The 16,994-nt window shown below is 46.9% G+C and overlaps 1 long non-coding RNA gene across 1 annotated transcript in view; it reads left to right on the top strand.

The window, feature by feature from the left end:
• Positions 1-13,872, top strand: part of LOC128878424 (uncharacterized) — a 40,860-nt gene extending 26,988 nt beyond the window's left edge. The window contains exons 2-3 of the long non-coding RNA XR_008457402.1: positions 12,717-13,184; positions 13,278-13,872. This is a non-coding gene — a long non-coding RNA (uncharacterized LOC128878424). The remainder of the gene's footprint in view (positions 1-12,716; positions 13,185-13,277) is intronic.
• Positions 13,873-16,994: the final 3,122 nt, after the last annotated feature.

Below are 16,994 nucleotides of genomic sequence, written 5' to 3'. Positions count from 1 at the left end.
AGAGAGAGAGAGAGAGAGAGAGAGAGAGAGAGAGAGAGAGAGAGAGACCGTAGCCATTCTCTCTGCCGCCTGGTAGCCGTCGTAATGCCGCCATTGTCTCGCCATTGTCGCGACATTGTCGCACGATAAAGCGCGAAGACAAAGCCGATCCACAAAGGTCCTGCCTCGCGTAACAAGACGTCTTTGTCTTTTCTCCGCTACACCGTCTTCAACCTTCCATCTTCCTGCTTCCTCCGCCACCGTCCCCCTTCCTCCTGCGCTTATCGAACGGGGATACTTTCTTATTGTCGCGCGGGAACGTCCGACGTTGGCCTTCTCGCGATTCGCAGGGTGTAATAATAAGGTAATGGACACCTTGAAGGAGCCTGGCAAAGGCTGAGTAATTTACCTGTTTCGGGGGTTGGTACGGTGTGGTTGGGAATATAGAAAGTACGATTGGTAGAGGGAAAGTAGTTATTTGACGCTGAGGTTTACGTAGGACAGAGGTTCCCAAACTTTTTAGACCCGTGGCTCCCTTAGTATATATTATTTTCGGCGGCTCCTGTAATACCAATCGATACGAGACTCTAATCTGAAATACGTTAGACAGGCTACATTTTGTGGCACAAGCTAACTAAATACAATATAAATGTTGCTATTTCGTATGTCTTAATTTCTCTGTTACTAAACTTTACCGATATTTATTTTTCTTTCTCTTACATTTTTACATATTTTATTTACATTTTATATTTTATTTTATTTTATTTAGATAAATAATATAATTGACATTAATAGATTTGCAACTGTTATTAGATGTCTAGTGTCCACATACTTGTGAGCGGGGGTGTATATATAAAAATTCAAATGTACTTTTCAATTTTTCTTAAAAATTGGCACGAACTTTCTGCCAGAAAGTCTCTAGACAGCCTAACAGTTAGGTGTATATGAGAAGTGGCTCTGGTGTGTTTGGATGATAATTTTACAGACAAGTTTTAAAGTAATCCTAAAGAATTAAGTCAAAATTCTTCTTTATGATTCTGAATCCCATTTAAATTCAAAACCCCAACAAATGAGTACATTCTTGTCTATATCCTTCAAAATTGACCCTATCCTGACACTTCTTGGAGTACATTTCAGTCTCAAGCTCATAATGACACATTGTAGCAAGAATAGAATCGATAGATTCTAGCTGGTCGAGAAATCAAGGGATGAATGAAAAACAATCCCGAAATAGCTCTTTCAGCTCGAGGGGAACGAGACGTTCCACGTCGCGTCGAAGTTTCTCCCCCGCTCAGACCCGAGGCGAGGATGAGTGTTCTCGATCATGGATAGTTAACGAAACTCAATTTTTCCAGCCCCCGAAGGACTTCGCCCCCATCTCCCCTGATCCGCCAACCCTTTTTCTCTACTTCAGGCATTCTTCGCCGCGAACCGACCCTCCTCGACTCCGTCTTCCTTCTCTTCGCCGTTTTCGTCTTCCCGCGTGTCCCTCTCCCTCACGTCGCCGGCTCCTTTCCTCTCTTCTGTTCTTGGTGGTTCCTGGCGGGCGCCCCGCTCCATTATGACATTATGTTCCCGCCATTGTCTACCGGTGAATGCCTGAACGTTGCCTACATTGTCGCGGCACATTGAAGCCAACCATACAACACTGCGAACGCTAACTCGTTATCGGGCTGATAGGGACGTGGGGTGCTCTGCTCTCTCGTGGCAACCGACGATGTCTACCATTACCGATACCTCGCAGCTTCCCTGTTCCCGTAAACTTATCTTTTATATTGGAATGATCGATTGCGGCTGCCGCATTCCAGATACAACGAGGCCACTTTGTCCTGCCGCGGGCCTCGCTCGATCCCGATCGTCGGTAAGGTTTTTCAAGGAATTACGAAACGGTCGCAATTACGAAGGTGAATTGCGGCCTTTCTGAATCGAGGAAGATCGAAATCGACGCGGGGTTCGAGCGACCCCGAGTTCGCTGCAAGTTTAGGGCTGTTTGCTTTCGAAGAGATGGACGTTTCGGAGAGCAGTTTTCGAGGTGGAGGAATCAGGTAACTATTTTATTTAATCGACTTGAATATTTTTGATGATCTTTAAATATTTACTCTCTATCTATAGGATTGAATTGGGTTCGTATTTCAATTTATATTTTCATTCATAAGAATTTGGGGGGGGGGTGGTTTTTTAATAAGACCTGTGACACTATAACGAGATCAACAATAAAATTGTTTATCAGCTCGTTGTATACCAATTGATTTTTATCCACCAGGTACTGAAAATTTGCGCACTGGAGACCAAAATGTTGTTGATAACGAGGGCGATTCCATGATTGATTAGAAATAAAAGCTTCTTATATTTGTTCAAATTTAACGTGAAACAAACGACATTACACTTTCTGGTCCTCCTAATATTAATTGCATCATTAAGGACATTTTCATTAATAAATGAACGCATATTTTTGCCACGCGAAATTACCTGACGCGAGACGTCCCCTCAATTATTCCCACGCCCCCTCGACCGGCAATTCCGTCGAAATTCGCGCGAAACCGCAAACGACGCTCGCGCAATCCCTCGCCGGGGATTACCATCCCCGTATTAGAAGCTCACCGGTAGTCCCCGGCGCGGCATCTCGTCTAATTGTCATTGTCAGCCGTTAGGTAAACCACCCTCTGTCGAAGCCCGATAAGAGGGTGCCTCGGTGACTGGTAGCGGCCATTAATGATCCGCGCGGGCAGGAATCGGGGCAACTAAAGCGGCTGAAATCGTGCGACGACGCCGTCTACGGATTCGTTCTATGGCCGCGTTCGTTCGGGGGTTGCTATATAGTCGGCGTGTTACGGGTATAAAATGGGGGATGATTAAAATAACGAGGCTGGCGAGGAGGGTGTCCTCCAGAGATCTCCTGGTAGTCAACCAAGGGGGTGGCGTGAGAGGGATGGGGGAGCCGCGTTGCGAATCGTGGCGGCAATGGGGGGGGGGCGGGAAGGGGGGGGTTGATATTGTGCTGAAACAATGTGGCGCACGACGCCCCTGTCGGTTGGTACCTCGTGCTGGCGAGCACAACATCAATTGACGCCCTTGCACCGACTCTAAACCTTCGACCCCCCATCCCTCCTCCTCCTCGACTCCTCTGCCAGCTAGACTCTCGGCTGGAGTGCCGGGATAAGGAGGACGATGTCGCTTGCATCAATGGTCACCTTGCCGGAGACACCGAAACTGTCGCCTCAGAAGGCTTCGCGAGCCGGGGGTGATCGGGGGTGCGAAATTGTCGAATGGAAGGTGGTCGAGAATAACGACACGTGGTTGAACTTTGTGAGATTTGTTCAGGCTGGGGGTGAAAGTGAATTCTTACTGGAAGGATAAGGGGAAGGTGGAGGTGGCACCATTTATAGTGGCACTGGAAACAGACCTGGTTCCTGATTCTGAATCATTTTTGTAGCTAGGTTTCCGATAATAAATTAATTATTATAAATCCCATGGAAGACAAAATTTGGATTACTTCTATACAAAATGAACTTGTAGAGCTTTCCAACACGCTGATCATCATGTCACTCGCATGTGGGTGACAGTGTTCTTCACTGAAGAACTAAAAGGATTAATTACTAAAAGTTAAGTCTCAAAGGAACTGAATTTAAATGAAATTTATGAATTTTGAATTGAAGTTACGAAAATAAATATCAGAATTTTAATCGGAATAATAATAATCTAAGAAAGTTTCGAGAATGTTTGTCTGGCTGTCAACGTGTTAAAAAGGGTAAAGCGCGAATGGTGTTGATACGATCGGTTGAAATTATAGCGCGTACGCAAAGATTTGATAAAACTGGAGTTTGCTAATTTATTCCTACGAGAACCAATCAATTTACATTTGAAGACAATTGAAAATGCATTTATACAGATGATATCACGCAATAATATACCGAACGCAATAATATAGGCAGAAGTCAAAAGTGTATTACCAGTAGAACGTCAGCTACACATTTGCGGAAATACAAAGAATAATTTATGGTTCTGTTAGAATCCCGTTGAAACGAACGTGCGGAGGGGAATGTTTCATTTTCGACGCAAATGGTAACTGGAACTTCCAACGGGAGAATAGTTGATATTTGCGAACAATTTCAAAGTTCCACGCGGTAATCGCATAATTAAAGATTTTAACAACATTCGCCCTCGTGTCTCTAGATACGAATCGCGCGTGTTACGCCGTCCCCTCGAGTGTGCAACGTCGAGTAGGTATTCCCGAGCCATTTCTCTCGTGGAAAGTCTCATTACGTTCGGTGAGATGGATGAATCTCGTTATGACTGCGAAAACCATCTCGCTGGAAGGTCGCAAATAGATTAAATTCGACATTCAGAAATTTCGGGGTGCAATCTGCGAAAGTGTCTCGGCTTGTTAAGCTGATTTTATTAGTCGGGGATAAAACTGTACCCATTTCTAGCCGATTCTATGGAGGTAGAACATTCGAGTGAATTTCACGTAAAGCGAAATTGAAAGGCAGTAAATACACTCAGTGTAAGAAGTATTCGCACAGCCAGCAATTTAAAATAAAACTAATAAGAAAAGAAATAAGAGGTTAACATTAAAAGTAATAAACTTTAATTTACGCAAAATCTACTCTAAAGATATGCAGGAATGCTGGTTGATTATTCCTTCCCCTAAAATTTATTAACAAAATAAATATATGAAGTTTTATTTAACCAAATAGACATCGTTATTATTTCGGCAGAGTTTACGTTCTTTTTTTTTTTGTTAACTTGTACCTTCACCCTTGTTGTCAGACAATTTATTTCTATTTCCTGTGTAGGAGTATTTCTGTTCCACATTGGGCACGACGTATTTATCAACGAATATTTTAAACGTGATCGTAGCAAAGGAATATTAGTTTTGTCGGCAAAATTACGCTAGTGTCAACGGAATCCGAAGGCCTCGTAAATATTCACTCGTAACGTTTGTAACAATCGTCAGCCCTGTATTAAAACGCGGCGCTTTCAGACGAGCATCCTTTCAAGGTGGCAAAGCCGGCACTGATTGCAAAATTTTAATGAATAACGGGTACATTCGGACAACCGTAACCCATGTAAATGCAGATCGACACGCGTGTCTCAATTAACGAGTTTCAAACACACCCTGAATAGCTTTTGTACTATTTTATATTGTTTTCATATCATTAGTTCCCGCAGGGAAAAGTACGTAACTCAAGGAATAATTATGCGACATTTAAGTACAGGGAAAACTCACAATAGCGGGAATAAATCAGGGCGGATGTGCGATACATAATGTTCACCGGTATTATTTTCATTGTTATGTTTGGATAACTGATCAACTCGAAAGGGACAAAACTAAAAGACGTTTTCCAGAAGTAGATTGGGGATTCTAGATTCGGCTTTTTATCCGTAGTAGACATTATATGAGCCGATACGTAGACTGCAGCGTTGTCTGTCTAGTTGACTCTCATTCTACTGCGCGGCGCGACAGACTGCTGGAATAAGCGGACCGATTTCCTTATCAATTAATGTTTCCAAAGAGTAATTCTAAACCTCCACTTTTATTAAAAATCCCTTTGCTAATACACTCCCCTGACGCAAGAAGACCGACACTCGATCGAAAAGCAACAAGAAACCCTAACGGTGTCCTCTTCGACGACCGCCGAAAAAGCGCAGCGAAGGCGCTCCTGTCCATCTTGAGGACACCCCCTCGCGTCAAATATCCGGGGGGTGGTGGCGAGCTTTTCTCTCTCCGGGGAACGTCTAATTACGCGCCTGTGAGACGAATGGATCTCGTTACGATTACGGTGGGGCGTGGAGGGGAGGTGTAGCGAAATCGTCGTCGTCGGTCGCTGCGTCGGGAACAGAATGGACGACGAGCGACGTAACCAACGTTATTTTTTTTTCCTCCACCGGATAGAGGCGGTGGTGGCGGCTGCAGGGAGAGAAGAAGAGATCGGAGAGGGACGGGCGAGCGGCGGAGGCGGGGAGGAGAAATAATTTAAAAGCTGAATTGAATTTTTCGTCCTCGGAGTCTTTCGTTCGGGCATTGGGAGGCGGACAATGGCTCAATGGCGATGTATCAAGGAAAGTCGACTCGCGGGAGAGGCCAGCATTGTATCGGCCTTTCCTCGTGCCTCCCTGCCTCTATCCGGCCGCACACATTCACCCAAACATCGACGCTTTCGCTCGCACCGCGTCTGCCTTCTTCCTCGGTTCCTCGATGCAGGTCCACTGCACGCCCCTGCCTCCTCCGCCTCCCGTGTCCCTCCAACCCGCGCCATGATCCCGTGGCTGTGCTACATCCAGATGTATCCTGCCGTGATATTCGAACGCGTGCACCGGGGGTACGTTTCTGTCGATGATCCGGCTGGCTCCGCGGTGGACGAGATCCCGTTGTGCCGGTGACTGCATAATGTACAGATAACCACGTCCATTGGTGTCGCAGATTGCGGGATCCGGCGAGCTCCTAGCGTGGAGTACGGTGCATTTCGGGTGTAACGTGTCGAAGTGTTTGAAAGTAAGAGAATGCTGTCCTGGGAAGGATGGAGTAGACTTCACCAGCAACGATGAACTCAAGAGCAAACTTTCCCTGCAATTGCTCGAGAGTAGAGCTTTACGGGGACTTCAAGTAGTTGCCTCGATGAAATGTAAAAATGGAGAGGGCTTGTCTTTCCATCCTCTTTTTTGGTGGTATTACTACAACTCACCAGTTGTAGTAATAATCAGGTATATTAATAATCAGTTATAAAACGAGAAACGAGCGTCTAATAAGCATTGGTAATAGGATAACGGCTGACACCATGGAGCGAGCTCTTCTGGCCCTTCGAGTCTTTGGAAAGAACGTCTATCTATGTGTCTTCTACCATGGCAACACATGTAACCCTTTGCAATCCGAATTATATTTCAATTTTGTTACCAGCAGCTCCCAACACTTTTAAGTGTTTTACTTGAAATTCACTTCAACCAAAAAATAAGGCAATTTAAATAAATAAAGGAAGAAACAAATTCACTCAAATACTAGTTCTATTCTTACTTTCGTCGTATTTTGTAATTTTCAAATGTCTGATATCTCCTGGAACAATTTGTCTTCGCTATTGGACACGAGAGAATGTCGAGTAGGACTCGACAGAGGAGCTCCCGAGATAAAAACTGACGTCGAGTCACTCTCGACATAGGAGTGCAAAGGGCTAATATTGAATAATTGTAATTTAGCTTGAGCTACGATCCGATGCACCTGTGAACGTAAATATCAGCTACCGAAAGAAAACTGAAATAATTTTATCCGACCGAAAAATTCGCTGAAAATCAGCGTGTAGCTAATGCATCTTAAGTTATCCAAATTCTAAACTCCGTCGCTCCGAGAGCGCTTTCCCACGAACACAAGCAACGGGCGTTCAACGGTGAACAAAAACGCGAAACTTTCCGAGGCCCTTCCCCATCCGTTTCGAGGTGAATCGGAGCAAACATCGGCTCGATGCCCCCGCAACCCGTGAAAATTCAGTCCTCCTCGCGATTCAAGGATCCGAATAAATACAGCCAGTACATCCTGCGATTCTTCTTCGAGTCGGGCTGACGGAACTCCTGCCTGGGGGCACCGTGGCAGCCAACTAACCCCGGTTCCGCCCTTTCCTAAAGGGGGAGGAAAGAGGAGAAACGCGGCCATTCGTCTTCGTAGAACAAAGTGCGGCGATCTACTTTCCTGACCGAATGCGAATCCAATGCAAATCCTACGGGCGGTTCTCGACAATAGGCGACCTAGCGATATGGTAATGTCCTCCTACGTCGATTCCGACGATCGACCGTGTAGATGCGCGCGCGCCGGTGTGTGTGTCCGTGCACACACGTCGTTTCGACGTACGCCGAGGTTCTACGTACTCGCCCTGCTCGTGAGAAGGGTTTGTGGAAGAGATTGCGAACGCGATACTGGTGGGCGTACGTGGATATTGCGTTGCATTGATAATGCTACGTTCGCGTACTGCTGTGCAGATACGCGCGATGAAGATTGCCGATGCGTTCGACCGTCTACCGCCAACAGCGAACGCTGAATGCGAGGACATTGATAGAGACCGAACCTCTGACATGTTTGAGCAGCAGCCACTGGCTGGAACTTGAACCCCGGTTTCTTTCGTGCCAAGTCACCACGGGAAGTATTTTCTGATATCTTCGTGGGAATGAAGTTTCGGGGGCAATTGGAGCGCGATCATCGGTATATAACCGTGGTTAAAATGTTCAGTTCCCTAGTAGTGCAAGGGACAACAATATGAATTCATCAGCATTCGCCCAAATTCAGTCAATTCACTCTCTGATATCGTTTGTTTGTCGCTTGTGTTGTAATAATTTTTCCTTGTCTATTTGTAGAAATATGGAGCCTTCCAAATTGCGATCCTCCGACAGTACTCCGGAATCGAAGATTACGTTCTCTAATTAAAAACCTGTACGTTCCAATTAAAATACATTCGGCTCATAAATATATTTTGCCCCGTTATGCACTAGAAATCATGGACGGTGTATCTTCCGCGACCCCGACGATTCCAACGCAAATATTTATAAGCTAAAAAGGGTCCACTACCCTCGCTAATACGCGCGATGTCCGCGCCTGACGCGAAGCGGGTGAAAATTCCTGCAATTTAATTAACAGTTTCCGGGGGTAATACCGCCCTCGAGACTCGCGGTAGAACAAAAGGACGAAAGAATTACAGGAGCATAACTTTTCATTCGATTTCTCACCCTCCCTCGGCAGTCTCGTTTATCAATTTCTCTCCCTCGATCCACCTACGGCAGCCTCCTTCTCTCTTCCGGAGGTCGTCTCGCGCCCGCGCGAAGAGGCGAGAGATCCGGCCACCGAAAGGTACAAAGGGTGGAGACAAAGGGAAGCGCCGCCCTCGAGATACTAGAACAATGGAGGACGAACAATGGGCTGATGCTGGAAATTTAACTGATGATCGAAAGTGTCCCCTTGAACCAACTATTTTCCATCGAGCCTGTTCTGGCTCGATAATGCCCTTTCTTCGGCATCCCTCGCGTCGTCCTTTTTTTTCCACCCCTCGAATTAATTAGTACCCGAGAGCCGACAGGCGCTTAGGACGTGGCTGTTTGTGCAGGGCCATTGGGGAAAATATCAATTCGATGCGTCTTGGTAATTATTCTTAGAAGAAATAAGACAGTTAGCAGTAGTACTATGGACCCTTCGATGTTCATATTATTGTTTTCAGTTGAATGGTACTCGTAGCGTGATCATCATTATTATTATTTTCGTCAGCTTACTCATGAAGAATAACACGTGTATTAGCTTCTGCGGATACCATTCGAAATAAAAATAATGTAAATAAATTCTAAAGAGATTCACAACGATTCTTTTCCACCCCTTCTTTCGGTGCATCGTTTTCTTCTTTTTCTTCATCAATGTCCAACCAGCATCGATGTCCCCGTCGACAAACAGTCCCAAATCTCCTTCGGATCTGAGAAAATGAACTTCGCTCTCGAGGGTGGCTTAACGTCGCGTCGTCTCTTCCTAAAGAGAGAACGAACAAAGCGATTCGTGCGGTTGTGTACGTCTCGTGTGGGAGTTTGTGGTGGTTTGACAGTTTTTATCGGACTGGCTCGGCCAGCCAGTACACGAGCAACGGGGGTATGCTCTCGAGTTCCGGTTCGGCGGGCAACTTTGCCACGCGTATCCCCCTACCTTCGCCTCCTCTCGTTCTACGTCTCTGCGAACCCTCTCGCGCGAGCCCTCTCATAAACACTCGATCTCCATTAAACCGACTCTTTTCAAGGGAGTGACCAGCTACCGATACTCGACTATCGTAACATCCGACTCGATTCTGTTTATCCTCTCGCCGCGAAACCGGGGGATGAATTCGCTTTCTTCGAGGGAGAGTGGTGCATAGCTTGTATTAGAACGTATGGTTTAGGTCATGATTTTTAACCCCTTGCACTCGAAGCCATTTTGTTGCAGGATGTGCTAAAAGGAATCATGTTGTATTAGATAAGGTAGCATGAAAAGCATGTAATTTATTAGAATGTTACTTTAATTTATTTGTTCGTGGTATTAGAATGGGAGGTGGTACCTCTAAGGAAGTGTATGTCATTGAAAACATTGTGGTAGAGAGAATTTATTTTATCCGATCACTACCAAAGTTCTGTAGACTTCCAACGTCCCCTCAGAGGAGACATCCCAGCGCAAAAGGTTAAAACTTTACTGTCCTGTGCACACTTCGTATGAAGTCAATGGATTTTTTACTATAACAGTCAGGATGATCATAACTTGAATAACGTTAATATTTTCTCGTAATAATTCATATTGTCTGGACTTACAGCCTCTTTCACTTCAAAACAGCTAAAAATTCCCTTTCTGGTAGTTCGAGAACTTCGAATAGTGAAAAATTGATAATCAAAGCTATAGTTTAGTTTTCTTATAACAACAGAGGAAGCAACGCAGCGATGTCGTAACGAAGCGACTAGTTGACAACTACCTATAACCAAAGCTTACAGAATTTCCCTCCTCGATACAACATTCTTAAGTTTTCAGCTACCCTTAAATGCTCCCTAATTCCAAGTGAAATTGTGGGAGTCACGTTGTTCCCCAACAAGTGTCTACCACCCGCCATCATCTATCCACCCCTAGAAACAATATCCTCGCCCCCCCTCGTGCAACTCCAGTGGCCCCTCGCCTCCAGGAGTGAGCACTCGAGACAGCTTTCCAAACTTTCTCGCGATTATTATTTCCTCTTACAGCGCGACGACGCGTTAAAATGATCAGTCCCGTTCCACGAAACGAACACAGGCGCCCAACCCCCGACCACCCATCCCTCGCCTTGGCTCCTGTAAAAGCTCGGCTCTGCCGGGAGTAACGACAACCGTCCCCTGGGACCCGGGCGGAAGAAAAGCAGGCTCCGAAAATCAACTCGCGGTCTCGTTACTTCCAAACGCCGGATGTCTCCAGCGGGAAGCGCCCCACGCGATTCCTAATCAGAGATCAGTCCGTTGCGGCTGCGGCGACAATGTGAACGACAAAAGCGGCGACAATGGCGGGTCGAAAGACGACGAAGACGACGACGACGACGAGGAGACCGGGCCACCCCGTGACATCGCACAAAGCCCCGGTGTGTTCGTTGCACGGGCGCGTTTGTACAAATGCAAAGGCGGGCAGGCGAACACGTGAAATCGATTTCAAGCAAATAATCGGATACTCGGTTCAGGGGCGGCTACGGGACCGGTGTGTATGTGCCTGTATGTGTGCGTGTGTGTGTGTGTGTGAGTGAGTGAGTGTGTGCGGGGACGTGAACGTCGAAGAAGGTGGAGTGGCGGGTTGGCGGAGAAGGTTGGAGGAAGAAGAGAAATCGTGAGGGAGTACCGGGGGGGAGGGAACGGAGGAAGAAGAAGAAGTAGGAGGAGGAGGAGGAGCGTAGTCGCATAATTCAGAATCGACAAAGCGGCAGATTATGGAAATAGAGTCCCTGAGTCGGAGCCAGAGTTCTCTCTCCTTCTACCTTCTTCTCCTCCACCCACCCGGGGGCTCTCCCGTTCCTCGTTCCCTCTCTCTTCCACTCTTTCCGCTCGCGTAGGTAGCCGTACGGCGTCGCCATGACGACCATTGTGCCACTCTCTCTTCCACCTCCACCTTCACTCCACCTTCTAGTGTCCCCTCCCGTTCCTCTTCCTCTCCTGTCTACTCGCCGCGGCTACGAACAGCGCCTCCGCCAACGCCACCCCCTCTTCTGCCCGTGACTACAGCGCCGCCGTCCCCGCCCCCCTCTCGGTCACCCAACAACCGATGCAGCAACCCCACCGTGTGTACCTCATCTCTCTAACGACTTGTTGTTAATGTTGTATCAACTCACCCCGCGAACAGACCCTCTCTGTCCCTCTCCCGCCCCTTAGAGCCGCTGTCTTCGTCGCTCTCGACGCTGTCCTTTCTTTCTCCGTCTTCCCTACACACCCCCGCCCGGCGCTGTCTGTAACCCTAGAGAACCGGTGTGCATACGCGAGCGTGTAACAGGGAATGGGGGATGCAGGGGATGCGTTCTTTCGAAGGTGTAACCGACGTACGAATTTTTCTGCCGTCAGGTTTGCCTGCCTCCCCTGGAGCTTTCGGGGGTTCCTGTTTGGCTGCGCTCCGTTTCTGAAACTCTGCGAATTAATTTCGCACCCCCCGCGGTGGTTGGAGAACCGTTTTCTGATTCCCTCACAAGGTTGCCCCTTGGTTCGTCGCGCGGGGTTTGTCCGAGATTGTCGCGGCCTTTTGGAAAACCGTTTCGAGGTTGGAAGGGGATGTCGTGGATTAAGGTTAGGCTCGCGAAGAGTGGTGGGCGCGATTCGTCGCCGTTTTTGAGAAAGTTGGAATGGCTGTGGGCATGTATGCTGATGTTTGTTTGCTAAGAAATCGTTGCAGTGATGAGTTCTATGTGAGGTATCAATTTTTATTTGATGATAGGTTTAGGTCGGAGGTGTTAAGGGGTTAAAGGTTAACTTCTGTCAAATATGACGCCATTTCTTTTTCCTATCTGATATCATACAGCTCGCTTTAACTTTCCATCTTCGGACCTCTTTAGCGAAAACGGAACTTGAAATTGGATCGTCGTTTTAAGGTCAGAAGAGTTTGGCCCCGACCGTAAAACGAGGTTCGAAATAATTTATCAAAGGACTCGTATCGTTAAATACAAGCTGCTTTTGTTCCAGAAAACTGGTCACGAGAGAAAATCAGTCACGGTAGAAAAAATTCACGTCAATATAATTAATGACCTATCCGGTTGTTTCAGGTCCGACAAAGGGTAGATGGTTCTCCGGTTCTTGCGAACTATCTTCCGGAAAAGCATCGTTTACCGGCGTGACGTGGGCAAAGAGACTTCGATTCGCAATCACGCACGCGCGCGTTGACGAATATTCGAGGGTTCCTGGTGTAAACAGTCGGTGCAATTGCGCAAACGAACTTTCATTGAAAAGTAATGTCAATCCCATGGTGGAAGTCTCCTAAATAATTGCAACAACTCTAATCAGCAAGGTGACAGAGAATTATAATCTTCCCACAACTGAAATCTGTCTCGAGCATTTGACGAATACGAATCCTATTTCAATTGCCATTCATGGAGTTTCGATACTCCGCGTCGATACTCCGCGTGCCTCTGGTTTCTTCTGTTCCAGGGAACACGGTCGCGTATCGAGCCGCATCCGGATGAACGTAATCGCGGCAGTGTGCGTCGACAATTAGCGCAGTTAGAGCGTACAAGGTATATCAGGATGCTTGGTACACGCACAGAGACGTCTAACGCGTGACGTCGTCGCGTTGCATTATGTAATAACACAGAACGGATTAATCCTAGGTGGCGGCGGGGGCGGCGATGGTGGTGGCGTCGCGGCGGCAACTCGGCCAGCATAATAGATATGCTCTTTCTTTGTTTCGTGCGCTCATAATGGCCGCGCCTCGCAAGAAAACGCGGAACACGGAGCATTATGCAGTCCGCCGAGACGAACGAGAATAAACCGAGTCTGAATGGCTCTCTGAGTTTGTTTCCTTCCCTATTCCCCTTCTATATTTTTCCCTCCTTTCGTTTCTTGTTTTTCTCCATCTTTTGTGGCCGGAGATACACCAGTCTGACTCCGTTTTCGAACCCTTTGTCCCCGGCCACTGTCTACCAGTCGTGGCGAAGGGCTGACGATCGGTAAGACGATCGAGGGGTGGTTCTGCCAGCAAAGTCGAAATTTTTCCCTGTTTCCCTTCTTTTCCTGATACATTTTCCTCTTTCTCCTGGCACCTTTCCCTTTCTTCCCTGGTTTCGCCAAACCTGTACCGAGGGGTTCCAAAATTTATTCATAGGGCGCGTTGAATGTAAGGTACTTGCACAATTAAACTCAGGAATCTATAGGACTCTTTCAGTTAGTTCTACAAGTATTTACATCGGTTATCTATTATCCATAAAAAAGGTGCAGCCATATAAACTGAATTTCTTTTAACCACCCCCAGAAGAACCTCAACCTCCAAATCGTACCCTGTGATAGATCTCCCTATCCATCGTAACAGCGATCGCTAAACCACTTCCTCCTCTCTCACCCTCTCTCCCCATAACCTTCTTATCCGCGATGAAGACGCGAAACGAACGGGAACAACTAAAAAAATCTCTCCGACGACCGCGTTGCGCGCATTAACAAGAAAGCACAATGCATAGGTGTGTACAATGGCGGCGTGTATGCAAAGCGGTACAAGGCGGACAAAGCGCGACTAACAGAAACGATGAAAAATACATCGAGCCCAACAGCGTCGCGCAACCTTTATCCGGGCAATGTAATTTTTCAATGCGACTGAATCCCCCCATTCCGCGTTCTTATTTCAATGGCATTGTTTCGCGGGTTGACACATTGTGCCCGCCCCCTCTCATTGGCGGTTGGTTCGCGCGAAAACCCGTTGGTCGATTGTATAAAATAACATAAAATATATGTCGCCACGCATCGAACGAACAATTCGCCGACAAACGTCCATTGTTTCGGAAGAGGGGGCGGGCGACGGGGTGCATTATGCAGCGTTTGCCGTGGCACGACCGCCTCCGCTCGCTCTGTACGTTTCGCCTGACGTCCTGTGTTAGCCAGGGCGAAACTACCCTTCCGTCTTACTGCACCCTCGCGTCCCCTAAGATCCATTTACCAGCGACAGAATCCCCGAACAATGGGGTCGCGGTGTTATCAGGGAGCAGGGCGGGGGGCACGGTGTTAACGCAAACGAACCCATTTTCCCGATGAACAGCAAAACCGTGCGCCAAGGAGAACGGTGAAAACAACACTCGCCCCGTGGACAAATCGCCTAACAATCGTCCCGCGGCGAAGAATGACGTTTCATGCCATTTTTTAAACGCGCCACGTAAGCGTAATTTGCCGTCGCTGTTCAACTTGTCCTCGCTTCCCTTTTCCTTCCTTCCTTCCTTCCTGAGCTTTTCCACGCGACGCTAGGAACCCAGGGCAGAGGGGGAAGGAAAGCTTGATGCGTGGCTCGATGCAGTATTTCTCAAACTTCAACATCACCCCCTACCCTCGATGGAGAAGATTTTAAATTGGTTCAAATGGTTTCGTGTTATCGAGGACCCCTTCGATGAAAAGAAACCTTTGCTGGACCCCCTGGAATACAGATTAATTTTTGTTGAATTTGCAGAATTATTAAAATGTTCGTGATTCGTGAAAAAGGTTTGTACAAATAGTCAGCACAAGATTGGAGAACAACATTCTAATTTTCTTCCGAGAGCTCGTAGACTCCAATCGACATGTAAACAGACTTCCAGAGTCTATTACACGGCTCGACAGGGTTTCGTTACAGAGCTTGAGAAACACTGAGCCCACGAGCGACGAATTTACATATTTTCTGGATTTAAATAGGCGCCGTCGTCGGAAACTGGCACGTGCACCAGTCTCCCTCTCGCTCTCAACCACGCAGGAGCACCAGGCAGACGTGTAATTACCCATTATCCTGGCTCCGAGACCATCGTTCCTGGTACTCAGTCCTGGAAGGGAAATCTCTCTGCCTCCTAGCTCGTCCGTCGCCTTTTCCAACCTCGTTTCGTCCGTTTCCATCGTGACATGCTTTTCGCCCCATGGTGGGTCTCGAGAATTTCGACTCGCCTCTAATTATCCTTTCGTTGCTCCGTTTTGGATTGTTCGCCTAATTTTTCTGGCTCGCTTTCGCGGCGCCACTCTGTGAAACGTCGCACAGTGGCCGATTTTAACAATTCAGGTGGGCGAGCTGAGGGAGAGGATTGTTTGTCGAGTTTCTTGTTGTGGATTCGTTTGCTTTTAGGAATTTTCGTGGCTTTGGTAGGTTGGCATGTACAGGCAATAAAATATTAAAAATTGTACGTGCATATAACATTTTCGAATTATTTCTTTCGTATAGCATCGATTATATCGGGTATTCGAAAAAGTTCGTGGCGTTTCTCAACCCTTTGCATGATTTCATCGCGTCGTTCTGTGATTGGTCGACGACAGCGTGATGCATCTTTGACATCAACATTTTCGTAGAGCATTTTGTCCGTAAAAACCACAAATTTGTTCACAAGCCTGCGTAGGATTCTCGCTTTGATCGAGCGACAAAACGCCACGAACTTTTTCGATGTGACTTTTTATATGCATTGTACATTTAATAATTTGATATTCTGAGCTTGGATCTTGCTGTGTCCTCGATGACGATCGATAGTATCTATCGAGCAAGAATAATAATTGGATAATAAAAATGGTACATCCTTCGTTTAATTGTGTATCTAACCTGACAAGTAAAGTAGAATAATTCGTATAGTAAGTATCCTGGAAAAAATATTGAAGGGGCCTTACGAAAGAGCAAGAATAGTAAAATAATAATAATCCAGATAAGTCTCCACAACGAAACACAAAACACCTTGCGTCGTATGGGGTGGATCGAGGGCCATCGAGGGGAAAAGAGAGTGCCAGGGGTGGCATGACGACAGACAGACCTGGATCGAATCTACATGCCAAAACCACGTCTCCCTTGGATGCCGGCAATAGCGAGGCCGATTCGCATAACGCGGCGGGCTTCTCTCCTTTGCCTCGGCGCACTCAGGCGAGCATCGGGTGCAAAGGACGAAGTTTGTCGCGTGCTGGATAGAGAATAATTCCATTCAGCGAATTTTCCGACTGACCGGCTGCTCGCTAAAGGAACTCCGGTTCCGTTTTATACTGCGGCGAAAAGTATGGAAAATTCGAAGCGTTTCGCGGGTTCTGCGGCGCGTTTACAAGTGGGGGTTGTTTTTCGGTTACGGGAGGATCGGTTGCTCCGACGCGACGTCTGGGTCCAGCTGACGCTGTTTCCTCGAATGGATGTTCTTATAATTCTGTATTTTTCTTGTGTTTGTATCTTTTCTTTAGAAGCGAGGGGAAATAATGATGTAGTATCGTTATCTGTGTCTTTTTTGCATTTCTTCCTTTTCTTCAGAAGCGAAATTAAGGAAACTTAAAAAGCTTGCCTCCAAACTGGGACAAAAAGTATATTCTCTTAAATAGAAGAAGATAAATATATATGTCATTTGGAAATTCATTGGGTGAGG

Source organism: Hylaeus volcanicus, chromosome 6, assembly GCF_026283585.1.
Source record: "Hylaeus volcanicus isolate JK05 chromosome 6, UHH_iyHylVolc1.0_haploid, whole genome shotgun sequence".
Taxonomy (NCBI): domain Eukaryota; kingdom Metazoa; phylum Arthropoda; class Insecta; order Hymenoptera; family Colletidae; genus Hylaeus; species Hylaeus volcanicus.
Note: the sequence above shows the minus strand (reverse complement) of the source record. Positions and strands in the feature narration are given on the sequence as shown.